The sequence below is a fragment of the Strix aluco genome, chromosome 2 (genome assembly GCF_031877795.1).
Source record: "Strix aluco isolate bStrAlu1 chromosome 2, bStrAlu1.hap1, whole genome shotgun sequence".
NCBI classification, from domain to species: domain Eukaryota; kingdom Metazoa; phylum Chordata; class Aves; order Strigiformes; family Strigidae; genus Strix; species Strix aluco.
The window spans coordinates 66308744-66323197 of NC_133932.1; positions in this window are offsets into that span (position 1 = coordinate 66308744).

Sequence of the window (14454 nt, forward strand, 5' to 3'; positions counted from 1 at the left end):
TCAGCCTCATGGTTGTCACTGTGCACCCAGACACAAGCTGGTCACATCAGGCAGTGCTAGCTAATCCTGTAAGATTCGTATGGTTCTGTTCTAGAATATATAACAGTGCATTGGAAATGCCCTTGTTTCTGGTAGAAAACACTTCTCTATATGGGTGGTGGTGTAAGTGTAAGTGTAAGAATACCACCATTAAAACGCCACCAGCTTTTTTGAATACAAAGAATTTAATTTTGACATGTCAATTAAGCGGTTCAGTATCTTTTTGTTCCAGTATCTCTGTGGCTGCTTGTATGTGTGTGTGTGTATTCATATATGCATATGCATGTGTCTGCTTTTTCACAAGCCTTTACTGTGGAGACCAGACACCTGTATCTCTATGTTTCACTTAAGCAATTTGTAGGGACAAAAGCAAGGCAAGCCTGCAACATTACTGTAATCTATCCAGTATTTTTCTATTGAGCACTGCCAGAAAAATGCCTCCAGCTCAAGGGCAGAGCTTTTCTCAGACTATATGGGAGAAAGTCTGCCTGTAAGCAGAAAAACTGATTTAAAGGATGTTGGATCCTTCAGTGACAATCAACTTGAAGCTACGGCGGCAGCGACATTGTCAGATGAGTAAGGAGTACCAAATGCAACACTGATCTCACATTACTCCTTTAAAAGAAGAGTGACCTGCCCTAAGCACAGAGGGATTTAAATGTCCCATGTTCCCTGCACTGCATGGCAATTTGCCAGCAGGTTCCCTGAACAGCTTGGTTTAGCACCAGTGTATAGCAGTTTCCCCATGAGATAACATAGGTTTGCTGTGCCTAGAGCTTGTAGCGCCTTTAGTCCGGGCCACCTTCCCATGCTCTCCTCAGTCCACATCTCCTGTCCCCATAGCTGCTACTGGGGCTTGGTTTGGATCTTGTTCCTTCCTGCAAAGTTTCCCTCCAATTTGGAGGTGATGTACAGGGATGAGAGGGACTATGCCATACATCCTGAGACTGTTTGCTGTGAGCTCCTTCAGACTGTTGGAGCTGGACCCCATGCTAGAAAAACAGGTGTGTGACCCAGGCTGACCTTCCTCCCAGCCGACACGATGCCCTCTCCTTCTTGCAGCCAATCTGCTCCACCGACCTCCGGAAAGACCACGAGCTGCTTCTCTGGAAGAAAAATGGATGTGATTGATAGGCAACATCCATTTGAAACCTGCTTGTGGGAACGCTTCTCATCAGCATGATGTTGTAAATACAGAAGGGCATGTTCCCATGCACGCAAATGCATCACACTGCTGCGTTGTTCTGAGCACGGCTATTAAAATAAGGGCATTTTGATAGATATTCACCACCACACATTAAACCTAGGGCCCACTAGAGCCATCTCCTCTCCATTTTGTGCATGTACCAGCAGTAACCAGGTAACAGTAAACTGATTTACATTCTGGGGCGATTATCCGCAGTGATGCACTCCATTAAATGGGCGGACGGTGGCTTACTTTTCATAATCCATGGTGACATATTGGAAATGAAAGTGACAAAAATTATAGATAGCTCTTTGGCTGAAGATGTGAAAGAAAAGGCGTGGAGGAAAGAGAGAGGCTCAGGGGCTTGTTCCTGCAAAATGCCAAGCCAGGCTGCGATGTGCCGAGTGCCCCCATTTCCACTCGAGGGTTGTGAAAGGAGGGTACTGAGCCCCTCAGAGGAGTGCAGGATGGAGCTCCCATTTGGGAAGTAAACACTCATTTCTTTAGAAATATCATTTTCTGAGGTTCAAGGAACATTAAACCAAGTGCAACCTTTGAATTTGCTACTTTTCAAGTACTTTTCTATTTTTTTATGAAGGAGCATCTATGAATGTGTGTATGCCAGTGTGTATGTGAGGATTTAGCTCAACACAGCCTTAGTTTGAAAAACAAGCCATTACTGACCCAAAGATCATGAAGGCTAGTAATGAAGACTGAGATGGATGGAATGAATAGAAATTGCTGAAAAGAATCTCAGATGCCTGAAATTTGTATTAGGCTGCAATTTTTTTAAGCCATAGGACACTTGAATAGAGATAAACACTCAAATTGGATCAGCTCGCAAGCATTCAACAATTCCACATCTTTCTTTGACAGCTGCTTCTTTGGTCACAAAGTCCGACACTGCACAGTTAAATAAATAAATAAAACAGGGCCTCATTTGTGTCTTCATGTTTCTGAGGTCAATTGTGGGCACTCTGGGGCCTTCAAGGGTTTCGGAAGAGCCGTGGTTGAATCCAGGGATACCTGAAAAATTGTTTTACTCAGAATTAGCACCCTAAAAAAAGACTTAAATCAGCCACATATCAAGACAGCCTTTAAAATCAGAAACATAAAAATAATCCCCTACAGACTTGCCTCAAAAGATATCTCCAAACTCAACAGCTCTGAAGTCTAATCAATGCAATATAAACATCTTTTGAGCAAAACGTACTGGTGAAGAGAATGTTTATTGTGTTACAAAAATCAATGCAATCTGCAGGGACTGAATCAAATAGCTGTACAGTCTACCCTGTGATTCATTTTGCTTTCATGAGTAAGGGATGCTAGGATGAAATGGAATATACATGTAGCTGGAATGGTTGGAATATACATGGTGAGAAAATATAATCACTTTTTTTCAGCTTGGAATCTGACAGTGACATATGTTTTTCATTGCTTTCATTAATATATCAAAATGTTTCTGCTACGTGGTAAAAACCACTAATTCATGAAAATGCAGATTGGATGCCACAACCCCTAAACTAACAGAGAACCTTTCATTTAGGTATATTTCTGAAATACTACCATCAGCCAGTCTTCTGCTGGCATGCAAGATTTGCTATCATCATTCACACATATATTTTTGTGTGAGTTAGACTTGCAGTTCATATTTTCAAAGTATTTGTGTCAGTCTCTGGGCTCCTTTGCTGTAAATTAAATATATAACTGCACGAAAAAGATTGGCAGTGTCACCAGCCAGCATCTCTTCACTCTAAAGTAGAGATGAGTCAAGCAGAAATTAAATTATAATCAAGTAATACCTATTTCGCATGCAACTATCAGCCCCCTTACTTGCCAGGACTAAGGTAGAGAACTACTTTTTTCAGTGTTTTGAACATTAATTTTTTGATCTCGTAATATGGGAAATATGTTCCTTGTGTTTTGTAAGATTAGTCTTTGCCCCATGACCTATATTCCTGCTAAGGATATGTCTGTAGGAGAAAGCAAGCAAGTCCTGATAGTGCTGTGAGCATCCTTGGAGCTTCATGAGTTTAGTGTTTAATTCAATGTACCCCAAGACACAGTGAGCTGAATGGTTCATACTTGGTGCCAGGCTGGCTGTAGCCACTCTGATTTTGATTCACAATGCCACACATCTGGCTGCTCTAGAGCTCAGGCAAAGCAAGACTACTTTTGCCTACAAAGTGCTGTGGACGTATCATAGCCAGCATCTCCCAGCTCTTAAACAAATAAAGTGCACCTGTGCAGAGAGAGGGGATGGGAGGGTGGTGGTCATGCCCCTGGACTGAATCTGCATTTTTCTGTGCAGCCTTGGGCTAGTCATTCCTTTTACTCCCATCTTAACTGCTCATCTGAAAAACTGGGATAAAGGTACTGGCTTTTGTATAGTACAAGGATGACTTTCTAAAGGGTCATAGCAGGTTTGCGTACTAGGGTAGTGAGGGGCCATACAAGTACCAAGCCAGAGGGATCAAACCAGAAAGGTTAAAATGTTAAATAATATATTGCAATAACAGTGGTTTTTATTTATTTTTTCTAACTAGGAGAATTTCTAAAAGGACAGTAAAGTGATGACAATCAGCTCATCACACCACAGCCCATCACAACCCTCATTCTCTCCTGTGCTGTCACTGTGCACCCACTGAATGAATAGGCAAACGCAACCTCATTTCAGCTTGGGACACGGATTGTCAGTCACTTCTGACAACAGGCATTTGGTGCCCATTTTTAGCAGGATTTTAACAGATCAATCTTTATCTGGTGGTTCAAAGAAGCAGTTCCATCTGCGTGCAGCTTGGTACTTGCAAACGCTGTGCTTGATCTTTAAACGTATCATTGTTCTGAGTCACCGGCTGCTTCTGTTTTAATGTAGGTGATCTGATTCACCAAAGTGAGTTAATAATATAACTGGGGAAAATTAAGTTCCTATTTCTATGAAAGCATAAATGTTATCTGAGACGGTGACATTTACAATTCACTGAAAAATATGATTTGTTTTATATGCAGTTGTTGAGCTGCCAAGGAGCTTTTTTTATTTCTAGCAATTTAAGCTTCTCTGTAAAGTAGATGATTTAAGACAGGCAGAAGATGCCTTTTCCTCACTGATCCATTATGTCTGCCTTTTCCCTTTACTCTTGGTCTGCAGCAGGCGAAGAAGCAGCACTGGTTAGAAATCACTAGATAAATGTACACAGCTCATTTTTCTTTGTAATATGAGGGAGGGAGAAGAAAACCTTATAAAACACAGAGCCATTAAAAAAAAAATAAACAGACAATTGTATCATGATGGATAACACTTACACAATTAAATAAAAATACACTTGCAGTACCAAAGAGCAAAGCACATTTCATTTTTATCTGCAGTGTCACTCTCCTAATGGTTTCTGTCACAAAACCTAAACAAAACGAATCTGTGAAGCAGACAAAGTCTCAGGTTTCAGGGATTCAGAGTTCTGCCAGGTGGATCAGAAAAGTAGGTCAGTGGGTCATTAATGCAAACCTGACAGGAAATAAACCCCGACCCACTGAAAAGGAAGAGGTTTAGCACATTCGTCCATTCAACACACTCCGTGCATATCGTTTCCTCTAAATAGGCATTGCAGTTCAAGCACTGCAAGCCAAAACGCAGATCTAAGGACACCTCAGAGACTGAAATACCTTCATCCTCTCATATTGTGCGGACCTCACAAATCACATTACATAGATGGTGGGAGTTTCACACTCGGAACATACATTACTGTTTCTGTGTGCCTAAGTATACTGCAAAGCATTTTCAGAAACCTGTACGGCCTTGTTTCTATTACTGACCAAGTCACTTAACCCTTAAAATGTTTGTCATCTTTCTATGTCCTCCTAAAAGCCCAAAGTATTTTTGACATTTCATATTCCGAGAAGACATGATAGATGTGGTCGGGAATTTCCACCTGCAGCCTTGTACCTTCAGCTGCTTTGCAACTTCCTCCTTAAACACAGTGAGGGACATGTGGAGGGAGGGAAAATGAGTCCCATTCTCCTGGGCACAGGGGCGAGAAAGCCATCCTGAGCTCCCTGGTGCCTCTCTTGTGCGACAGTCCCCTCCGCAGCCCTGCATCACTGCCCTGCTTGTCAGGTCCCCGCTGTTCTCACACCTGCCCTTGTATGGGCCACACCAGTGGAGAGCCATCAGTGGCAACCCTTGCCTTCTGGCTTTCTGAGTCTTTTTCTCCTTGCTTAGTTTACCTCTCTTGGTATAGACTGGCTTAGGTTTTTTTTGTTGTTGTAAGACTAAGTCAAACAAGTCTACATTTTTTACACATTTTTCTGTTCTGATCAAGGAATCAAGCACTTGGGTAGGGATTTTTTCCCGTTGTTAACTTAATCAGAGTTTCTTGTTTTGTACTGTTTCAGTTTGGCACCAAGTTTCTCCATCTTCCTCATTTCTTTTGCACTGGAGTTTTGGATTCCCCCCCCCCCGCCCCCCCCCCAAAAGCCCCTTTGAGGAAACCCAGAGCCAGTGGTTAAGAAATCTGCTGAAGCTTGGAAATCCTTCATGATACGTTAGTTCTAGGAAACATCTGACAAAAAAATTAGTCCTTTGGTGGATAGAGGCACTGAAAAATTACACGTAAGCAAGCACAGAAATTTGGAGTAAGGATTTCTTCTTTCTCTTCCATACAATAATTTTCTTTCACTTGTTTGACTTTTCTTTTGGCTAGCATTATATCTTTTCTGGGCCACTTGGAAAACCTGAATGCAGACATGGCATCATAAAAAACCCCACAGGCCACATGCCATATACTGTCCTGCCTGGTTTGGCTCAAACTTTTCTGAAATGAAAAGTAAGATAATAAACCAAATGACGCGTGCAGCACCAGCAGATAACTGCACACATTAAAGCACTGTAGCATATATCTCTACTCAATACCAAGATGGTTCTGGGTGCCTACTAAGATTGCTGACCCGAATGTCTTGTCCTGACCAGGACAGATTGTGATCCTTTGAAGGGTGGAATAATTCACCTGGCAAAGCCAGTGGATCTACAACAGGAGAAGGAATGGACACCGAGCCTCCTAGTTCCCATGCATGGCCCCCACCACTGGATTACATAGTGGATAATTGTCTTCGTGTGTCTTGAAAGAGGTGGATAAACTAGTGGATACGTACAGGTTGTAGATACAGATTTAAATCAAAGTGATTTAAGCAATTGTTTCTAATTATTATTTCAACCTTTATCAGAGAATAGCTAACCCTTTTTTGCTGCTTGCTTTAAATTTGTACCTCTATAATATTTCCCCACACAAAGGCCCGTGCTCAATAATTGATGTGAATTTATATTTATTTTTTGCGAGACTAGAAGGTAAACAAAGTCATCATGAATTTATCTGTGGAGTTATGGTTTACAAACATTTATTCAGATCCTTAATTTTTAAGTTACTTAATTTTGAAATACCAGACAAAGCATCTCTTATTTATTAGATGACGTTTCCTTCCTACTTACAATTTGAATGAAAATGGAAGTAATTGAATTATGTGAAATCATCACTTTGTTATTGTTTGTATTGTCTCAGTAATGCTAACTTTGATGTGCTGTGGGTGTGGGACAAAGCAAATGTGCCATAGCACTTTAAACAACTAAATGGTTTTATTAAACAGAGGAAGTAACATTTATGTTTGTCTAATTAAATTGATTTTTTACAATCACCTGCCTTTTGATTATCTTAGAACTAGTAGTTTTCATCCTCTCACATTATTTTTTACTCACTAGTTTTTTGGGGTTTTAAGTGAGTATTTGGCTTTCAATTTAAATGATCTAGTCCTTGACCAGAGCTACTTAAAAAAAAAATGTAAAGCAAAAAATATTCCATTTGTATTTACGCAGAAGTTACCTCTGATGATTAAAAAAAGTTATCTGTCACTGTAGCAAACTCTACTTCCAAGTGTTTACTGAATAACTACCCCTAGTTGTAGGATGACTTTCTTTAAAACCATGGCTGCAAACATATACTACTTGTTACTTTTAATGTAATTTATATTATTCTAATATATGATAATAAATTTAGACCTTCCCTTATGTTGTCATATTTTAGATTTTAGTTTTAAACAACTATAGTTGATAAGATTTAATTTCAACTGTAATATCCAGAGTTTTAATGAAAAGATTAACAGACTTTCCTCTAATCAGTAGAGCAAGGTGATTACACCAACAAAACAAATTTAGCAGCATTAGTGTTGCCATATATGTCAACTTATTTTATGCAGTAATAACTTGAAAGCATAATTTTATTAATTACCTCTCTAGCAGTTGAAAGTGCTTCAGACATATTCTGTTGATGAAGGGACATACTAAGAGTGGAGTCTAATTTATACTCATATCCTGTGTTTAAGTCCTTGTGGAAATCAAATAAAACGAAGCATTTGCTGAGTGTTTTGTTAAATTGAGAGCCAGAAGAGGGATGCCCACCAATTTAAAGAGATTAAGGATCACTCCAGAAAGTCTAAGTATATATTTGACATCTCCAAGTAACATGAAAATAGAAGTTGGAGGAGTAGTCAAACAAAAATTAAAGCTTCATTTTAACTAATGGGTCACAATGCAAAGTAATAGTGATGGAAGAATGATTTGCACTGGGGTGCTGCTATTGAAGTTGTCATCTTGGCTTTAGAGGTCATCCTGGACTGCATATGCCAATCCACTCTTTCAGTGCCATGCACAGACAGACAGGGGCTGTGAGGGATTATTCCAGTAGTCAAGCTCCAGGTTGTCATCCTTCCCCCAGGTACGCACCCAGGGACCATCTCCTCTATTGCTCCCCATCTGGGGACTCATGAGGACGGATCGCATGGGGTGAAAATGGCTCAGTCCGGATGGAGCCAACAGTGATTTACACCAGCTGAGTACCTGTCCCTACTGGGGAGCCAGCAAATGTGGGTTATACAGGGGGAATTATCTTTGAAATGAGTTTCTAAAACAATGCGTTTAACATATGAAAGCCTGGGAATCCAAAATGAAAGTTTTTACATACTTGGCATTCATTTGTAAGTTGGCAGTGACAGCTTTCATCCTACAGAAAACATTTTTTATCTCATGAAAGTTGAAAATAGCTTTGTGCAATACTGGAGCCTCTCGCTAAGATGGGGCTTTTCATCCGTGACCTACTTTGCTTTCTGCACAATATACCTAATGAGTAATAATGACTTCGGAAAGGGCAGCACTAGAGAAGAAGTTGAAGTAACGCCTTAAGATGCTGTCTGTGAAAACATCAAACAGAATATTTTTCATCAGGCTGAATAAAAGAATCTTGTTAAAGTACACATAAGTTTAAGAATTAAACAACACTCGGCTGATGGGTGAAGGCTCTTTGCACAAAGTGGCTGTCGCGGTGTGGGGCTGGTGGTCATGCTGTGACAGCACAGCGGTGGTGCTGCTGGGTGTCCCAGGGGCCGTGCAGCACACAAGCATCCCTGCGAGCAGAGCAGCGTGGGAACCTGCCGCCGCTAATGTCTCTTGGTAGCAAGTGTGGCACCCACGAGGCTCTGCATCTCGCAGCCCTTTTGGGTGGGGGAGAGACCTGGAGGGAGGGAGGACCAGGGCAGAGCAGGTGGGAGATGGAGCTGAGGGCCACAGAAGACAGGGGTAAGAAGCTCTATCCGCACTTGTAGAGCTGCTCGACCTTCTACCTGCCAGTCACTCATCAGTGTGCCGCAGTCCCCATCTAAATTTGTCCTTCTGTTCCGCTGCAGCCCTCCTTTACCCTCCACCACACTCCAGCTGAGGCCAGTGCTTTGTGACACCCATCTGCCTCTCCTCAGCAGTGGAGCCAATCCACAGGACCTACCTCTTCAGCCTTCATCAGGTCCCTGGGTCTCCTTGCCTTCACAAACCCCCAGCTTGCAAGCCACTCCCTCCCACTCCCAGAGGGTAAAGCTCTGCCCCTTCTCACCCTCCCTGCCTCATTTATCTTCCTGTACCCTAGACAATGTTTAGTTTCACTGCAGTAATCTTAGTTAGACAAAAAAGGTAAAATTTTACTTTCATTATTATTACTATTATCATTCTTGTCTTTTTAGACTGGGGTACTTTGATTTCACTGGAGTGGAAAAAATACCCTTTTTTCTTCTTGGGTGACTGAAACTTTGTTAGATTGCAAAGGTAATTTATTTTATTCTTCTCAGGTGAGCTGAGAATACTCCTGGCAGCAAGAGTACTCCTTGTGAAACTGTGTAGAAGGAAAAGGATTTTATAGATCAAAAAATCCATGCAAGTCTCTGTTTCAAAAATCCATACAAGCCACAATGTTGCATCATTTTTCTTTCTTTCTGTCAGCAGATGCCTATGAGTTTTCACACCAGGCCAACTTTGAATCATATTTTGCTTCTTTGCCCATGGAGCATAATCAGAAACCTGGGGAGATTTCATGAAAAACTCAAAATGACTCCCTGAACAATGAGGAGTAAATAAAGCGGGCCAAATGCCAGGCAGCTGAGAGGGGAGATGAGCTGCAGAAGGAAGATGGGCTGTGAATTTACTGTTGGCAGGCGAGGAGAGGACATGGAGGGGAGTTGTGGCCTCCTCAGCCTCAGACCCTGTATTAACAAAGAGCTTCCCACTTCAGGCACAGCTCAAGGTGAAGGTTGATCTGAAGAATTTAACATACAGGTGATCAGCAGGTCCAGACATGAGAATAAATTCAGTCCCATACTAATTAGTATAAATGGGTCTTGAGGTAAACTGAAAGCCATGAAAGCCATGTGAAACAGAGAACAACAGCTGACACAATACATAAAGGATACATTAAGATACTTGTATTCTCAATGTTCACAGTAGCTGCAAGGCCCCTTTATAATACTGACATGATCTGAAGGGGTGTTTGTTTAAGTGAAAACCATATCCAGTGTTTTAAGTAGGTCAAGTTCAAAGCCTAGTCAATATTTGAAAAATCTGTGCAAGTTAAAAAGGCAATGAGAAAAATTAGCATGTGAGCCCACTAGAGCTTTTCTTCCCAACTGCACTTTGCATGGGGAAAATGAGGACAGTACACAATGAATTGATATTTGTGTCCCAAATACTCAACTCCTTCTCTGATTTTCCATAGGAAAAAAAAGGGAGAATTCAGAAACTCTTTTTCTGAGCTCTTACTCGATTGTCCTTTTCTTCTAAATTGGTAAATGGAAACTTTGATTTCCCATCATAACTTTGCCAGAAAAATCAAGAGCCAGAAGTGAGTTTTATTAAACATAATTCACAAGCTTTTACCGTACATCCTAATTCCAATATATCGCTGTGACTTGGAAAAGCTGGATACCAGATATATGCACCACAAAGTATAGACTCTGGATGACAGGAGAAGCCTTTCAAACCGATAACTCAAACTGTTTCTTCATTTACAAAAAGCTGCAATGGAAGAATGATCTAAGTGATGTGGGGGATGGTAGGGCAGGAAAGGAAGGGAAAAGAGAAAGGATGGATCGTGCCAGCTTGGGCTAGTGACATTTAGGCATAGTTTCCCTTACGTTCCTGTTTAGCCAGTGGACTTCCAGAGAGCAGCTCAGAGCAGATGTTGTGAGTAATTTTTTGGCAGAGCCTCTGGATGAGCTACATTGGTATTTCAGTTCAGATCAGGAGGGCACTTTAGGAGGGACTGTCCTGATTGTCCCCACTTACCGCACTGGCTTTCATGGCAGAGCAGCTCTTAGTTTCCTTCCAGGTGCAACCAAGCTGGGGAAGGCACTACAGCGGGGGCAACCAAAGTGCTACAGCCACGAGATCATGCATGCTTGGCATTCAGGACTGACCAGGCCTAGTCTGAGATAAAACGTGTATGATGTGGAGATGTGGGCCTCAACACTGACTGTTTTGCTCTGTAGAGAGTCTGTGGGTCCACACTACTTTTTACCACAGGTGCAGGTTCTGTCTCTGGACATGCAGAGAGCCTAAGGAACACCTGGCTCAAGCAGAGTTCAATACCCAAAGGTAGCTGGTGTAAACGTCCCACAGTGCAGCTTCCAACTGCAGCTGCTCTAAAAACCACCACCATCCCGGCAATGCCCACCAGTACGCTCTCAGAAGAACATGTGCTGCAGGGACATGTCGCAGCATTCATGCTGAGACTGCGCGTGAGCTCTGCCATGTTCAAGAGGTGCATCGGGAGCCACAAACACTTTCACACCTTGGTCACCATTTAAACTTTGATCTGATGTTCAGTCACAGCTGCAGGCTGTCTTTAAGACGATTTGCTGAAAATTAATTTATGGAGTCAGTGCAAGAACCTGTGGGTTAGTCTCCTGATCATAGTCAAGCATGTTTCCACGACTCATCCAGGTGCAAAACTCTTGCTGAGAGGGAGTAACCAAGGTTCTTGGTCAGGAAGAGTTTCTGAAGCAGGTTCATGATTTTCAGACAGGCCAATGAAGCAATATACCAGGAGCACAGTTATTGCCTGGGTGCTGTTTTGCAAAGCTACATGAAATCTGGATTCTGCGAGGCTAAATGATAAAATTCCCACTGATGTCAGTGGGGCCAGAACCTGATCCCTGTGAGTCTGGGATCATCAGCCCAGAGCTTTTCATCGTTATTTGATCCAAGTAAACCAGTGGGCTGAAAACTGAAAACAGACTGCAGTAGAATTGCGGTAGAATACATTTCTGCAAGCAGAGACTCAATAAAATAAATGTAAAAGACAAACAATATTTATTTATTTCAGATTTATTTTATTCTTACAAGAACATGCTTGGCTATGCATTTCTGTGTTCAGTTGTAATTCTAGCTGTGATACCTACTTCATACCTGAGTTTAGCCAAGAAGATGAACCAACCACAAATTGGAACAGCATCTGACGTTATTGGTTATGTTTCTAAAAATACTTCAGATATGAGACATGTTAAATAGTATTTTGTTAAGTTAAACACTTGCAGCTCTAAAGAAAGAGCAATACAGAGACATACATTATTTTTATTTTATATTAACTTTAGAGACATAAGGATTTTCTCAGTGCCACAACACAGTGAGTTATAGTAAAAGCAGGGATAAGGGTGACAGTCTTTATATAAGTTTGAGACACATTTCCTTCTTTCAAAAGAAAAACATGGTGTCAGTACAGTTAAATAATTGCACTGTTTTGAGAAGTTCACTGTAGTTTTCCATACACAAACACATGCAAGCTCTGTAAGAGAAGAAGTGAATACTAACAAATTGTCTTAGCTGCCTCATACTAATTCCTAGGCAACACTGATGTGTTTCAGTTTTACAGTTCACTGAGGATAAACAATGTGGCAAAACATTAAAAGCTATGCAAACATGGTTTCAGGATCTCATCTATGAGATCCTTTTGAAAACAATATTTTTTTCTTACCTAATGCCCTCACAAGAGTAAATTTCTCATTACATTTCTGCCAACTGGAGAATTCCAGTCAAGTGAGAAGAAATAATGAGCAACATTACAACAACCAAAGAAAATAATATATGAGAAATGCAAAGTATTCCCTGCTACCCTTGCTGCATAAATATACACCTTCCAGGGAGAAGAGAGAAAAGGTAGCAAGGATATTACTCTGCACATACCTGCCCTGACCCCACAGCCAAGATGTAAAGACTTGTTTATATATATAGCTGCCTGCTGCTTGTAAGCTGCTCTGGGATGCTGATGGTAACATCATGTCCCTTCACTGCTTGCTAAACGAAAAAAAGGGACTGAAGACAACGAGAAACCTTTGGCCTCACAAGAATGTGAGTGTTTGAGTGCTCCATTTCCTTCTCTGGAGGCAGTAGTGTCCTGTGAGCTATCCTTACCTTTAGAGAAACTATAAACCAGCCCCAAACACCTAAGAGCCATGGAGCTCAAGCAGGGTATCACCTCTTATGCTATTTTCCTTATCAGGTAAAATTTCTGTGTTTATTTATGTGCTTAAAAGAAGTCTACAGATCACTTGGTCTTTCCTATGCCATATCAAAGGAGTATCTGACCTGCCTTCAGAGATACACTCCCATTGCCTCAGTCTGAAACACTTCTATGACTGATCCATTTAGTCTCCAAAACTTTGGGTAAGTGCTGAATCAGACATGAATTTGACACTGTTGAATCTGTTTGTCGTTCACACAGTATGAGCAGTGTGTACCTTTCATTGCAAAATTCCTTGATTCTTAGTGTCATTACTAAGTATGAATATTTGGCCTTGGTTTACTAAAACAGCCCTTGGGTCTGGAGAACCTTTCAAATTTGTCTGAGTTTTATCCTCAGGATGAAATGTATTATCTCAGGTGGTTTTGACTAAAGAATGACACAAGAAACCAGTCAGATCACGACTTTGAGTTTTGAGCAGTTCAGAGAAGGTCTTACAAGACAGGGAGTCTGAAAGACACATTAAACAGTATCAGTTGGACTCAGATTGGCAAAGTCAGATCAAATTCAACTGTTGCTGTTAAGATTTTAGTTTCAAAACTCAGATGTGGGAAAAGGGGACATTAAAATGGAGTTGAACAGTCACATAAAAACCCAGATTGGGATTTTTTTTTCACTTAGCAGATGTTTTTTTTTCCACAATATTTCTTGCAGCCAGTTTGACAGTGTACCAGTGCAGAACTAATGCTGTCAGAGACAACTACATGTACTGCAGCACACAACAAAGTAAGGAACTACTGTGAGAAAGTTTGCCTCAAGGCTGTATTTCTAATAAACATTAAGGCCACAGATGGATACAAAAATCTATGAAACAAGCATTAAAGAGATGTATTCACATGAGGGGAAAAAATTAAACTGAGGGCAACATTTTTGGTACAAGCAAGGAAGAATACCAAATATACTGCACTGAATTAAGTTTCTGGTGATCCTTAGCTTTAGGTACTAAAGTTTAAGTACTGAGTTACCTCTGAAATCTGTGAGTTCATTTTTCTAAAGTCACACCTCTCTCCCTTCCCCATTGCGGGGCAAAGTTAAGAGCTTCTTGATTTGCTCTTCCCTCCCTTCCCTTCTCACCCTTCCCCTCATGTCCATAGGAGAACAGGCTTCGTCACCTTGGCTGCTTGCAGAATGGTTACTTTATGGTGGTGACATTAGGCTTTTTGGGATATAGGATGAAGTTCCTGCCCCAAGTTGCTGCCAGAGTGTGGAAACACGATGTGGGTAATCATTGGAGGGAGAAGGAAAGCCATGTGAGTGTGCACGAAGGGGAAGGGAGAAGAGGAAAGCTCCCCATGGTCTAGCTAATATGGCTGTGTATCGGTAGGACAGATGTTTATTTCTTTCCTCTTCTTT